A 16,483-nucleotide genomic window follows, 5' to 3' on the forward strand; every position below is an offset into this window, starting at 1 on the left:
TATTTGGTTTTATATTGGAATTTAACCATCATTCATACCAAAGTACATTAAAGACACTATACTTTACAAAAAGACAAGCATATTTTGAGAAATAGTGACAATGGAACGGTAGAAATTAAGAGTTTTTAATTATCGAGTTCTTTTATATCAAAACAGATTTAACTTCATCAAAATAACTAAATTTATCATAGATTATCATATTATCACAAGACACAAATTCACAATCATAGATAATCAAAAATGGACAATTATCAGTTATGGAGAAATAGAGAATCAGAGGAAGAACCGAAGAATAACATACATTTTCAGAATTCAGCCTTTCATGATTCAAGAATCACCAAATCAGTTGCGTTATTGACACTTGATAGCCTTTCAGAAAGAAGAATCAACAATGGAACTAACCTCTTTTTTTGATTTTTGAACAATCAAGAATCGATCAGAGTCAGGAAGAATAAGAATTGAGAATCAGAGAATCAAACTATCAAACTGGTAATGGTTTTTGTGGTTTAAGGAGAATGAAGAATGAAATCAGAGGACAGAGAATGGCTTTTGCCGATAATGGTTTATGCGATTCTATTGATGTGCACAAATGAAGAATCCAAATCGACAATCCCCTAATTGAAATTTAGGTTATGTGGGGCCCTTAGATTTGGGGGCCCTAAGCAAGGGCTTAGTTTCATTCTATGTAAGGCCGCCCCTGCTTTGCAGATTGTTGATATGTTTATGAAGGCTCTATCTACTGTTCGTTTTTATTTTTGTCTAACTAACTCTCAATGATTATTGTTGTTGCACCATAAGTTTGAAGGAAAATATTAGCCTAATAAATCGTTATTGGGTGTCTTTTGTTTTGGGCCCGTTTTTTAGCCGGATAGGTTTGCCTTAGATAGTTTTTCTTATTTATAGTTGTCTTTTCCCTTCCGTCCTTGTAATTCAACTCTTATAATAATGAAGCACAAGCAATATATTTTTTTTCATTAGTTCACACTATCAACATATATATGCATGATGATTTATGATGCACAATTTAACAGGAAACATCCAAGTTATTATTAGTAAACAAAGTCATTTATCATAACACCCGTTTCGTTTTTCATCTAATTAATAAGAATTATGCATATGCTTCTTCTTTCCTTTGTTTTTGACCTTTACCAAAAGCTTTTTCTTTTCGTATATTTCCATGTAAACCACCACCATATATAAGAACACTCCTTGCTCTACTCAACTATTAAGCCTACCTATAATAATGCAACATGTTGACACCATTTCAACAAACATTTTTCATTTCAAATAATTATCAGCTTGGTTAGTGGAAGAAGCATTTATTTTGATAATATATAAAATAGTACGATATATCTTGTTGAAAACCTCAAAATCCTTAAAACTACTAAACTAGGCAGAAACCAAAAATTTAAAGCAAATTGTTCCAAGTGATATCTAATAATAAAACCCTTAGTGGTGCTTTTGGGACCGAGAAATATTTTGAATGCTAATCGAGAAACGTTTTTGTTTTCCTAAAATGGAAATATTCTCCTTTGATTTCTAAGCACCTTTTATAATGACGCTTTCAATCGTACAAAGATCACGATCTATGGTACTATACTACTATATACGAGTAATAATTAACACGTATCCATAATACTTTGTTTATACATGTGTATTTATTTATAGCGACCCTACAATTCATAACTTTTTATCCTTTTCCAATGATATCAAATTTGAATTTTTTTTTTTTTTTACATCAAATTCACAATGTGAATCTTTGAAAATTCACAATGTGAATCCGGATTCACACGGTGAATCCGAAAAATATTTTTCACATTCACAATGTTAATATATGAATTTAGATATTTTTAGATTTTTTTTCGATAAAAAATAAGCTCTAGAAATTGAAAAAAAAATTTGGTTCCTTGAAAAACCAATAATTATGGTTCTCTATTGAACTTTTCCATATATATATATATATATATATATATATATATATATATATATATATATATATATATATATATATATATATACTAGGAGTCTATCCGCGCAAAGCGGCGGTGACGAATAGTTTATTTCGGCAATAAGTTTTATTCTGAAACATGTATTTTAAGGAACACAATGCAGATACATATTGTTATCGGTCAATTTTGTGGCAACGAATAGTTGCAATTCTCGCAATAAAAAGTAAAAAAAAAAATTGTAGTGTGCAAAAGTTCCGGCCCTTATGGTTTGCGATTAATAGTTTTGATTTACAACTTAAGGTTAAGATTTGTTTAATAAACATTTTACCTCATGAGTCATCACTGATGACTTGGAAGTAAAACCTTAGTCCTTTATCCGGACTTATCCACCTGGGAATACACACGACCAGTTAAATGATCCCTTTGGGAGGGTGGTGACGAATATGGGGACATCTATATTATTATTTTTAGCATCATATTTTCATTGTTTATTAATAGTAACAATATGTAACACATAATAACATCGTACTTTCATATCAGAAAGTGCATTACCACAATGATTAAAGGTCTTTGACAAAAGAGCTAGGACAAACAAATGTAATATAACATATAAGAACTATATGCCTATACAATAAATGGAAATTTTGTTACCTTCGTTAGTTTTAAATGACTGCCCTTTTACAAATATATTATACTTTGATAGTTCAACATGTCATTTAATTATAGTTTGTAACCAATTCGATTATCGGTTAAAATCGCTAAAAATAATTGTTTAATATTATAATACTTAACCCTTATCTTTTAAAATATTATTTTAAAACTGCCCATTTAAATGTATATTATTTTGGTAAGTTTTTGATGTTTGGAGTACACTTTTTATGAAAATTTGTTATTAAAAAGTAAAGTATATTAAAGCTTTGTTTATTTTAAGAATTGAAAAAAGTTTGTAAATGAGTTTAATAAATTCAAATAACGTATATTATCTTGGTGGTTCATTAGATATTTAGTAGTTATGACATAAGAAATGATGGTATTAATTTATAGAAGTTTCTCCTAAATGATAATGAAATTTTGAATTGAAGATATAGTAAATTCATATGTTTGAAAATAAAATTTATGATATTAATAACAACAAATTATATAGAAACAAAGGATATTCAATTTATTTATTATTTGGTTTTAAAGTGAGATTTCCTTCAAACCCCCGTCATTTCTTGGTATATTCGGCAACTCATATGAGGTTGGAAATGTTTGTGGCAGTACACGTTGCAACTGGTCTTTCTGGACAATACACATTGTAACACACAACTGTAAAGTATGCAGAAATCATGCTTCACTTGATAATAGCCACTACTTAAATCATTTAGACACTAATTTAATGTTTTCACTTCTAGCATTCAACAGATATCAAATATCTCTATTTATAGTAAAAACATAGTATTAAAAGATAATATGTGATGAATAACACAATCAATAGAATCCAAAAATACTTTACCTTCCATTGAAACAGAACAAATTGCTAGGAAATAAAATAAAACATTACCTAAAAGGAAATTTTTCATATTTTGAAAATAATAGTACATTCACCTAGTCTTTTTTATAAACTGGAGACAACAGTTACAATCATTTTCATATATTGAATACAAAACTCATAATCTTTTTCATATATAGAAAATAAGAGTGACCGAGGCATAAGGAATTTTGATATAGCTAAAATAATCTATATAAAAGAGATTCCATTTTTTTGCCGCTATGCTTTTGTGTTTTCCGTTTTCCCCAAAATGATATTTTTATTGTCTGTCTAAATAACCAAATTTAAGAATCAGGTAATGTCTACTACCATTTTTTTGTGTAGCTGGATAAATAATCCACATAAAAGAAAACGTATAGACTATAATATAAGGGTTTAAATGTCAAGACTTATGGTGTGGTTGCGTGTACAGTTGCAGTTGCATTGGATATAATATAACTTAGGATTGTATTTGGACTCATTTACCCTTACAACAAATAAAGGGACATCAACGGATGGAGTACATCAACACCTTGTTGGCACCACCCTTCACATTAACTGGAACAATAACAGTATTCTAATTTTTCTAAATTACACTTTCTTCCATGTTTTTAGCCATAACCAATTGTACAATAAGATGAAACCAAAATTGACTACTTAGATAATAGCAACATACTTTACCATAAGTACATTCTTGCATCACGTTTAAACCAAAATTTACAAAATTATAGAACTTACATTATTTTAGCTTGTAAACAAATGCTTTCAGATACAGATGTGGATGGAGAGAAAGATCCTATTGAGAAACTAACTATAAACAACTCAAGGGTGAAAGATTTGTAGACAGCTAAATGAACAGTTAAATGTAGCTTTGTTAGAGCTCAATAAACTCATTAGCAACCTAAATATTTTGGTCAAGGGTCACATGTTCAGCCTTAGAAGTAAGGGGAAGTGGAAAAGTCCAGATTCACAAGCCAAAATGAATCAGATGCAAAATATGAAAAATGAATAACTTCCAAATAATTGAAATCGAAGTTGTTGTCAAATCAGAGATCTTACCTAGATTGGGCAGATAAGGTGAGATTGCAGATATTGGAGCCTCTGAAAATAAAAAAAAAAATAAAAATAAAAACATGCAAAATCACAAGTAAGAACAAAAAAGAAGCACCAGTAAGGGGAAAAAGTAATGAATTTTTTTAAAAAAATTTACCTAAATCGCATGTTAGTTTAGGGTTTGTTTTTTTTTCCAACCGATACCCTTCTCCCCTTAAATCACCATGAATGATGTCCTTGTCCCCCATTTTTTCAGTCGATACCTCTTTTCCAAATCCAAACACATACATGAGCCTTCAAACCAAAATGGATTAAAAACCCCAAACCAATCCCAAAGCAAAACAGAACCCATATATAACCTTGAATCACAAACTCAATTAAACCCATCTGTAATTTTTTAGGGCCGAGATATTTGGGAATTTTAGGATTCAAGGTTGAATTATACCTCCTTAATTTCTGATATGAATCAATCACCGCCAAGTTGACCAAGTCGATGTTGCCACCAGAACGCCTCTGATACCTCCATCTCTACTTCACCTAATTTTCCTAAAAATAAAAAATCAACTTCAAGATTTCTGAATCAAAGGAAGTTTAATATGATTTTTTAAAAATAGTAATTTTGGGGGAGTACCTACTGTGAAGCTTACAAATAAACAACATGAATGAAATAAAAAATCATTTTTTTTATAAAAAAAAAATTTCAAATTTTTTTTCAGCGAATTTGTATAGAAAGCTGCGATTTTTTTAAAAAAAATTCAAAAACAAGTTTTGTGATCTCTAAGTATTTTTTTTATGCATTTTTATGATTTTTAGGGTTTTTTTGTTTTCCAAATAACCATATATATATATATATATATATATATATATATATATATATAGACTAGGTTATTTTGTTTCTTATATTTATTGTGTGTTAGAATGCACCAATAGAAATTTAGTAAATTAAATAAATATAGATATTAATTGATTTACATAATTATATGTATATTAAATGATATCCATAATTATAATTCTCTTTTTATGGAAACTAATTAAATCTGTCATTAATGTCAGGTATAACATTATTTCAGAATAAATTCACATCTAGGTTTTTATATATGAGTTCGTATTTTGTTTTAGGACTCACTCAATTAAAATACAATAAAGTTGCATGGAATATGAAGAACGATAGTGTATTCTACTAGAATACACTCTCATTCTTCTAGATATGAATTAATTCTGAAAGAATATTATTGTTGACATTAATGAAGAATTTAATTAGTTTCCATAAAAATGAATTATAATTATGGATACCATTTAATATACATATATATAATACTAAATTTTTATCGGTGCATTCTAACACACAATAAATGTGGGAAACATTTGAACCTACCTCTCTCTCTCTATCTCTCTCTCTTTCTCTCTCTCTCTCTCTCTCTCTCTATCTCTCTCTCTCTTTCTCTCTCTCTCTCTCTCTCTCTCTCTCTCTATATATATATATATATATATATATATATATATATATATATATATATATATATATATATATATATATATATATATATTGTTTCTAAAAGTGATATTGGATAATATTCGACATATATATGTCATACATCAAATATTTTCTTAGCAATTCTTGTAATTAAAAAAATTATCGATTTGGCGAATAAAGGAATTGATGTACCTTCGATATTATGTCTGATTTATGATTTACATGTTGAGCAACTTGAGCATCTTTTTGTTAAGTGTGAAGTGACAGCTAGAAATTGAAATGAAATATTTCATTGGTTGGAATTGGATCGATTGTAGTTTGAATCTATTCTAAGGTCCATAATGGATAACCTTCCTATCAATTTATAAAAGAAAGATGTTGTAGATGCGATTTTATATACAACTATTTGGTACATTTGAAAATACATGAATAATATGGTGTTTCAAGCGGGAAAGATGCGGAAAAATGATATTGTTGACTCCATTAAAGATCTTTATTTTTTATGGTTTTCTAATAGGAGTCTCTAAATGTTATTTATCTTGTATTAGTTGGTTAACTAATCCTTTAAACTTTTTGTAATTTTCTAACTCTTTGCTAATTTTTTATTATGTTTGGCTGTTTTCGAAAAAAAAAAATGAAGTCTTCAATGTTATGCTACGGAACTATTTCAACCTTCCATTAGATAACAACCATAATGCTAATAAAGATGACATATATTTCGAGAAACAACATTTTGTTTGACCTTCAATGAGTATATGTTGAAATATAAAACTAACGACATGCACATTCATTTTTGTATTTGAACATGTATTAAATTAGTATTGAAGTTTAAAAAAACGAAAAAGAACGATACATTTAGAAGACGTGATACTTGTAAACCAAAGATGTGAAGGTGTCGGTATCAACTACCCACATAAAAATAAATCAATTTTTTGATTTATTAATATCTTATTAATATTGATTTGGATATTTTATAGGACATTTTGTTTGTATTATATAAATATATATTTGTAATATCTAATATGTATCTCATTAATATTTATTTAAGTAATTTTTATGTTGTGAAACAAGTAAATAGAAATAACAACGATATAAATTTAACAGATTTTCAATAAATATACTTTAGTACGACCTAATTTTACAGTACAAGTAATTGATAAAATAGTGTGGTAGGCAAGGGTTACCTCTAAAAAAATTCAGGTTGATGTAGCAATTATAAAACTTTTATAGTTTACTTTAGGTTAATACTCCTAGATAACTAGATAACATGGTGTGCTACCCTTTAGCCCAATGTTTAAACTCCAAAAAACTAAAAGCCCAATTAATCGTCCAAATAACTTTGTTAATTGTGTGGGAGTAGTTAAATGCGACACTAGAAGGAGAGGCAGGACTGGAGGCTAGGAAATCAGGAATAAATGAACAAAAATACAAAATCGTTGCTGCTTATGCTGGAGTTGGGCAAAAATACAAATTTCTTGTTGAAAACTTGTAAGTAAGTACGTTTTCAAGGAAGTTCGAGGTTACTTAATCTATCTAAGAATATTATTATGTAAACGTAATTTTGAGTCTTCGAGTTGCCCAAATTACTATTTGGTGATGTTGTAATTCTTGTTGATGTAGCAACAACACCAAATTACTATTTGGTGTTGTAATTAGGCATTTGATATCCACAAGTTGTTTAAATTCATTAATTTTTAAAGATCAATAGGTTTCTTATGGACCAAGTCTTACTTATTCTTATCCTTCAAGTTTACTTATCAATCAAGTTTAAGTTTCTTAATTCATCTATTGTTTTTTTTTAGTTTATTTTCTGGATTTAAACTCTTGAGTTATTGGAATCAGAACTTTTATCATATCAAATTCTTTATGATATCAGAACGGGTCTAATTGATATGTCTCATAAAAATCATTCAATGGCTTCACCATGGACGGAGGAGAAGATTCAGTGCCCAAAAACGATGGTAACATCATCGACACTGAATCTTCTCCTTCGTCCATGGAACCTAAAGCAACATGTATGGACGCGAAGCCAAGTCCTATAGCAAGATTAACAACTAAAGAAAATCATAGATTCATAAATCACTTCGCCAAGGAAGAAGGCAACTGTAACGTCCCAAATTTCAACCCCAAATTTTCAATTAAAACTATAAGTGTTTTGTCAAATCACAGCCACAAATCTTAAAACATTTATCAGAGTATCATTAAAAGTTATCATGTACACAAGTCCCCCATTGATGCGATGCAATCGAGTCGTGCCCCTTTGTGAATATAAGAAAAACCTACAACATGTAAATCACAAATCGTAAGTACAAAGCTTAGTGAGTTCCCCAAAATACCACACACATCACAACACAAATAAACAACTATGGGTTATCAGCAACCCTAGGGAGTATCAACAGTCCTAGTGGGCTAACAGCACGCCCAGTGGGTTATCAGTAACCCTGGAGACTATCAACAGTCTCAGACCCATATAAGCAAAATAACAAAATAATAACAGCTAGACCCATCTGGTCATCACAGATACAACTATTCTACCACACAGGCTCATACAAACATGCAAGAGTCACAAAGACAGCTAGCATCCAACATACATAATTTAATGAGTCGGCATTGGTGCCTTCGACTCACAAGCACGGAGAGAAGAATCACCTCGAACTGTTGAGACAAGCAGATAAATGCTCGAACTGCTGATCCGGGAAACCTCGGCACTAAATAACATCAGGCAATATCCTTATTAAATAATCAGGCCATAAACCACAATCGGGCCCTGCCCAAAGACACCCAAAATCCTGCAATGGCCCGAAATCCTAAATGGTGCCCAAAGCCCACTATGGGCCCAATCCAAGAAGGCTCAAAGTCTAACAATGACCCAAAGTAAAAAAAAAAAGACTAATGACCCAATAATACCAAAAACCGTAATAGTCTAAAATATGGCCCAACCCAAAAGTCAACAAAATCAACGGCGGTCAACAGCCTTACGCCCTGCATACTCGATCTACGCCCAATGTACGCCACCCTTGGCAGTACGCGCTGCATATGAGATGGGTACACTAGCGTACTCCATAGATGCCCAACTCAACTTTAACGACTTAAATAGTTAAGCCACTGATTCCACTTCTCAGATCTGATTCCAAATGACTACTTTGATGGGTTTTGAGCACTATAACAACCTTATGGTGCACATACAACCCTAATGCTTTGGATCTAAGTTTTCTCTAATTATACATGCAATATTGTTTTCCAAAGCATGAAGCGTAACTAGCATACAAAATTTGATATATGAATCATAAAAAGTAGTTAGAAGAATACCTCTTGTTGTAGCTTGTTGTATTTGGCCTTTAAGAACTTAGCACCTCAAGTGTGATGCCTTAAATGGTTCACAAAACACCACCAACAATTGGAGAACTTGAGAGAAAGCTTGGAGGCACTCAAAATTGGCTATAGTTTCTCTAAGAAGACTAGTGTATCCGATTTTAGGCCAAGGGGTTACATATATATAGTGTAGAATTCCAAGGGTTATGTGTAAACCCTAATTCTTACACTTAGGCTTGTAATGGACTAAGACTTTATGGATCCTTACATAAGCTTAGCCCATCACTAATCAATCATGGATTATTAGCCCAACCTATATGTATCATTGATTTACACAATCAACCCATGTATATTTAGTTAGTCTTTTTTGATCACTAAATTAATTCTTGATCAATACTAATTAAATAATATGATTCCTCAATTAATATATTATACTTATAATATATCAATAAATCATAAATAACCTCTTTCTCAAATATCCATCCTATCAGATTGTTCTGGTGAATGCAACCCAAAATGGACCATGCTACTCTCGGGTCAAGTACATACCAATTATAGTTATGAGCTTAGACACCTAATCCAATAGACTTAACCCATAAAGTCTCTAGCTTTAAGCCTTTGCATGGCTGAAATGAGCTTAAACCTCAAAACCCTAACTTAAACCATACTTAACACAACCAAATTCCTGTGTGGTTGGAAAGGGACCATCAAGCAACCATTTTTATGAATCTAGATGCCTTAAAACACTTGAAAGGAAAACTACAATTCTCTGGAGTACCTCATACTCACAAAGGTCCAAGCTTCAGGACAAAAGCTCATAAAAACCCATCTAAGGAGATCTAAAAAGAACATTAGCAAGGTATATACTTTATACCTTCAAAAGAAGCACAAGATGGAGGAGTTTCTGGATCTTCAAGCTTGCATACAACACCACCTTCTTCAAGGACCTTTTTCCTCAACAAAGATGCACAAAACCACCAAAAAAACTCCAAGATCTTCACACTCAAGGATAGGGTTCAATATTGAGGCAAAAAGGGAGTGGAGGCTGATTATGGAAGGTCCACATGAGAGTTAATGCCTTTAAATAGGGGAAAACCCTAAAAATTAGGGTTTGGCTTCAGACCACGTACGCCCCGCATACCCCTAGTACACCCAACGTACTAGGTTCAGCTCCCGCGATCATCTCCTTCCTACTACGCCCGACGTACACCCTGTACGCCCAACGTATTAGGCTCAACCCAAGAACCCTCTAATCTTCTAACGTCCATAGCTTCTTCGTACTGACTCCGATTTCGACGTTATTTATATCTACGGAAAGGTATTGAAAGCCCCCACAATAATATCTAGGTATCTTGGACTAAGAACGCTTCGAAAAAAATCGATCTTTCATGCAAGAAACCGACCTGCTACTATTCCCATTCTACCCTTCGGCCCGAAGCACGATCCAGAGGATTTAGGTCTCATAACCTTCATTGCCTCCTTCTACAAGGTCTAAGCGTCGCCTCCTTAAGGCCCATTGCCCTCACACAATCGACTTTCGGACCGCGGCCCTGAATCACAGAATGACCTGAAAGAGGGTGTTATAGTCTCAAGAACAATACAACACCTACGGTGAACATGGATGGTAAGCTAGACCGAAGCGATGAATGGGTTGTAGATTATGGTAGCACCGAGCATATAACGTGTAAGCCTGATTGGCTTAAAATAGAACAAAAAATATACTTGAAATTCATGTTGGAATACCCAATGGAGATTCAATACTAGTCAAGGGATGATTATACCCTCGTTGATGGCAAGAAGATAAAAGGATTCTTTCACATTCCATATTTCAATTGCAATTTTCTATATGTTGTCTGATTGACTAATGATCTCTAATGTGTTTAAACTTCTTTTTCTAATTTTTGTGTCATGTAAGGCTTGCAATCGAAGAACTTGATTGGAGCGAGTGAGTGCAAAGATGGTCTATACCAAATGGGCATTATGGAAAGTGAGAGGGAAGCTATGATAACAACTTCGTACATTGATATTTATCACAAAAGGTTAGGTCATGCTTCAGATTCGAAGTTCTGCAAAGTATATTTTTTAAGAATTTTTTCTTTCAATAGGAATAATGTCTGCGAATCTTGTGTTAAAAAAGCACAATAGGTTACCTTTTTCAATTAGTTCAATAAAAACAAATGGTTGCTTTGAGTTAATACATTGTGATATATGGGGAAATATCTAACACCCTCTCTATCAGGGTCAAGTTATTTTTTTTACAATCGTAGATGATTTTAGTAGAGTTGTCTAGATTTTTCTTGTAAAGCATAATCATGAAGCAAATAGTTGTTTAGTTAATTTTCACAACATGGAACCTATTTTCAAAGAACATCAAGAAATTCAAATGTGATAATGGAGGAGATTTTACTTCCAATTTTATGAAAGACTTTTATGACAAATGAGGAGTTTTATTGGAAACAACTTGTCTACACACACCTCAACAAAATGGGGTTGTGGAATGAAAACATAAACACTTTTTTGAGATTCATAGAGCCTTACATTTTGAAGCTAGTCTACCTACTAAGTTTTAGGGAGAATGCATCATGATGCCTACTTATATTAATAAGTGGCTACCCTCCAAAGTCATCAGAAACAAATTTCGTATGAAATTTTGCTCAACTAAAGTCCGATTTACGACCGTATGAGGGTTTTTGGGCGTCTAGCATATTAGAAGTACCGAAACCAAAGGACATAAGTTTGGAGTGAGGAGGAGACCGAGAATTTTCTTGGGATATCCCCAAGGAACTAAAGGATACATAATCTATGATCTTGATCATAGAAAAATTGTGATATCAATAGATGTTAAATTTGGTGAAGATTCATTTTCTTTTGCTATAAACAAATTTCATTATAATTGTAATGACACCAATGAAGTCCTCGGATTTCCAGAAGAAATAGATTTTGAAGACATTATCGACCATGCAAACGAAACTCGAGAAACACTCCATTCAGAAGAAGATTCAAGCCTTGATTAAAATTAAGAATTCACGAATTCAGGAAATATGTATTCGGGTTGTGAGGCTGAAAATATTAAGAATTCAGAGGTCATAACCACAACATAGAGGACAACAACGTTAGAGAGAAACGAACAACGAATCAACCAAAACATCTCATCAAAATTGTTGGGTATGTTATGTTGCGTCATGGGCTTAGTATTGTATATCCGGATTGGGCCTGTCCATCCGTTATTATTATAGGGTTTAGCTATAAATAGTGCATGCATGTATGCCTTAGATACTAACGTGATTATAATTATTATTGCTTTGTAACCCTAAACACCTCTACAGTCGAAGTTCTTAATCGAGCTCTTCTGAGGTGTTAAAGTTTAATCATTCGACATCAGTTAAACCATTCCTGTGTTCTTTATTACGTCTTTAATTGTTTATCTACTTAGAATCTATCGATCCTACTAGAACTTTATTCTAACAAAAATCATGGTTAATCTGCCACCTTCAGTTAACCATGAACCACATACGTCCGATCAAAGGTCTTCAACAGTACATCCCTTAGCTAGCTTAATTTCTTATGAAAAAAATGTAGATTCACATAAAGCTTATTTAGCAGCCATTAGTTCAAATAATGAGCCAAAACACTTTAGTGAGGTTGTTCAAGATGACAAGTTTAAAGAAGTTATGCAAAAGGAGATCAAAACCCTTGAAGGCTATACATAGACCCTAGAAGATTTACCAAAAGAGAAGCATGTTATTGACTTATAATATAAAATATAAACCTAACAGAGAAATTGAAATATATAAAACAAGGCTTGTTGTAAAGGTTTTCTCATAAATAGAAGGGATGGATTTCCATCAGACGTTTGCACGGGTTGCTACATTGGTTATAGTTCGTAGTTTTCTTGTTGTAGTTGTCAAGAGAGATTGGATTATGCATAATCTTGACATCAATAGCCATTCTTTCATGGAGATTTAAATGAAGAAATTTATATGAAGATACCAAAGGCTTCTTAAGAAAGGAAGAGACGATAGTTTGGAAGTTAAAAAAAATCACTATATGGGTTGCAACAAGCAGCATGAAAATTGGTATAAAAATGCACATCACTCTTACTATAGCTTGATTTTAATTAGTCTCATGCAAGTCATTCTTTGTTTGTATATAAACAAGAGAGGATTTATGTTGCAACATGTATCTATGTTGATGATGTGATTATTGTTGGTAATGACAGTGGAAAAAATACAAAAAATAATAACACATCTTGATGAGATGTTTAGTATCCAATATCTTGGAGTATTAAAATATTTTTTAGGTATTGAAGTGGATCAAAAGTTAGAACACAATGATAAGAGTCACAAGTTTGATGCAAGTCTCTATCGTAGGCTTGTGGGAAGATTTGTTTACCTTCAAGCTACTAGACCTGGCATAGCTTATGCAATAAACATTCATAGTCAGTTTTTGGGCGACCCCTGAAAAAGTCATATGGATGTAACTTTTCGAGTTCTCTGTTATCTCAAAACCACACTTGGACAACAAATTTTCTTTCCAAAACAAAAGGATCGAATCTGGTTGCATATTGTGATAGAGATTGGCTTGGTTGCCCCTATACTAGACATTCCAGGACTGATTATTTATTTATTTGGAAGGAGCTCCAATTTACTGGAAGACAAAGAAACAGTCATTTGTCTCATGTTCCTCATTAGAAGTAAAACCACCTCCTAGTGGTCCTACCACTTTGTTTGTGATAACCAAGTTGAGTGTGACATTGTATATAATACAGTGTTTCACGAGCAAACCAAACATGTGAAAATGGACTATTATTTTTTCCGAGAAATGGTGGATTCTCAAGACATAAGGACTTGACAAATAAACATTGAAGATCAGTTAGCAGATCTCTTTACTAAGGGGTTGGGGCAAAACGTATGCATCATCTACTCGACAAGTTGGGCATTCTCAACCTTCATGCTCCACTTAAGGGGGGGGGGGGTTAAAGAAGTCGATAAATTCCTTATCAACCAAATCTTACTTATCCTTATCCTCTAAGTTTACTTATCCAGCAAGTTTAAGTTTCCTAATTTATATATGATTTCTGTTTTTTTAGTTTATTTTTTGTACTTAACTCTTGAGTTGATTGGAATTAACAAAGCTTTTATCATATCAAATTATTTAAATTTTGTCCATGTTAAACATCCACAAACATTAAAATTTATTAAATCGGGCTTTTCAAAGTCAAAGTAGTTAATATTTTCCATTTCTTGTGAAACACTTTGGGTTAGGAAAAGAGAGTTTAAAATTGGTCTAAAAGGGTGGTCATCAGATGAAAATGTAGGATATAAAATTATAATTATAGTTTAGGATACTAATTTTGGTTATGGAGTACATGTTCGGCTATGAAGCCTAATGTAGGTTTTGGAGTATATGGACCAATTCCCAAAACACCATCAAATATTAGCATAAGAACAAAGTGCCACCTATTAATTCGAGTCTTCCATCTCATTTGATAATACAAATCCTTTCTTCAAGTCTTTCAAATGTTGGTTCCACAAATTTGTCAAAATAGTCCATCATTAAATATCATGTTTAAACAACACAAAAACCCAATAAAAACAAGTAAAATGGTTAAATGTACAAATAGTAACTGAATATTTCCAATATAAAATAAGATAAAATAAAGAGTAAGATTGATAAAAGAAAGGTCACATTCGACCTTCTCACACCCAACTTGATCGAAGGAGAAGACACATCATCAAAAGCCGTGTTTCTCTATATCTCTGGATATTCTTTAATATCCCTTGGAGCTCAATATAAAATCTTTAATATTAATGTATATTATAAGCCTTTTTATTGTCTAAAACATCTTGAAACAAAATTATAATATCCATATTGTTATGCAAGTACCCTACCATCATCTTTTAGGTCCAATAAAGAAATAAAATCCATTTTTGAAAAAAATTTAAAACTTCAAACGCGTAAGAGAAAATTTACGAATAAAATATCGATAGACAATAGTGGCCCAATAATTGTATTATAGAACTTGATCATCTTGGAAAACAAACAGTTCCCAAATAGTAAACAAGAAACAAACCTTAACTAGGTATACAACAAACTATACGGGTATTGAGTTTACATTGATTGAACGTCACGACCAAACATTCGGTTTGGAGAGAAATTGGGGCGTCTAGTTGTGGATGATAAGGTTGCGGTGAATAAAGATCGTAGGCAAAAACTTTTGTGGTGGAAGTGTTGGAAGAATTGATTTTGTTTGGGTAATTGTTTGAAGACATTTTTAGTAATAATGTAATACTTGTTTATATGCAAAGTACGAGCAATAAAGCATAAAGTTAGCTTAGAGGCGTATATAGAAGGTATACTGGCATTTAGTTGTGAAGTAGAAGGAGAAAATGACAAATTATAAGTACATTGCTATTTTCTAGAAAGGCGTAACGCCCCTTATATTGACGTGGAGTGTAAGGACAAAGACGAGCCAACCTTAGTCAATGCTTAAATTCCACGACGACATTGTTGTTTATTATGACGCGTCAAGGTGTCTGGTGTTGGAAACGTGTAGAGAGATCGAGACACGTAGGAAGTGGGTGAGAGACGTGGTAGTACGAGATGACGTGTGTCAACTAAAGATGGTAACATGGACATGACGTGCCCATAGAAGGACATGACGTGCCCCCTTAGAAGTCTTGTGTATATAAATAGAGCTCTATTGTCCATTTAAAGAATTTTGACAAAAAAGATCAGAGAGAGAGAGAGAGAGCTAGAGAGATTAGTTCTTGAGATTTTCATTGGAGAGTCAGTGTTAGAATGTGAGGGTATGATCTGTTTACTAGGATAAGGTATCCTCTTGTTCTATTATTACGTTATCATGTTTTATAGCGTAATTACGAAGGGTTGTTGGAACCCGAGTTCTTTTTTAGAATTCATAATATGGTACTAGTATGAACTTTGTTGTAATCCTAACTTGTGGAATTGTTAGAAATATGGGATTTAGCTAATAGCTTATGGGGTTAAGTTAGTTAGCTATTGTATTGTGTAGTTTTATTAGTTTGGCGACAAATGGTCACGAAGTTTAGCTCCTAGTAGATTATGAAAGGTTCTAAAGAAATTGTTATTTGTTGATTAGGTGTTGGAAAAGTGGCAAGATGAGAGTAAACAGAAGCCAGAGATCGAAGCAGGAGTTAGCCTTAC

The 16,483-nt window shown here is 32.3% G+C and overlaps 1 long non-coding RNA gene across 2 annotated transcripts; it reads right to left on the reverse strand.

Moving 5' to 3' along the window:
- Nucleotides 1-3,034: 3,034 nt before the first annotated feature.
- Nucleotides 3,035-5,112, reverse strand: LOC145119107 (uncharacterized). Of its 2 annotated transcripts, XR_013713677.1 has the most exons (4): nt 4,958-5,112; nt 4,670-4,777; nt 4,519-4,560; nt 3,035-3,230 (listed from the first exon to the last, which is right to left on the reverse strand). It is a non-coding gene; the product is annotated as an uncharacterized LOC145119107 (long non-coding RNA). The 2 variants fall into 2 exon arrangements; XR_013713678.1 differs by lacking the exon at nt 3,035-3,230 and having other exon boundaries at nt 4,670-4,806.
- Nucleotides 5,113-16,483: the final 11,371 nt, after the last annotated feature.

Source organism: Lactuca virosa, chromosome 6 (genome assembly GCF_052849685.1).
Source record: "Lactuca virosa cultivar CGN04683 chromosome 6, Lactuca_virosa_CGN04683_v6, whole genome shotgun sequence".
NCBI classification, from domain to species: domain Eukaryota; kingdom Viridiplantae; phylum Streptophyta; class Magnoliopsida; order Asterales; family Asteraceae; genus Lactuca; species Lactuca virosa.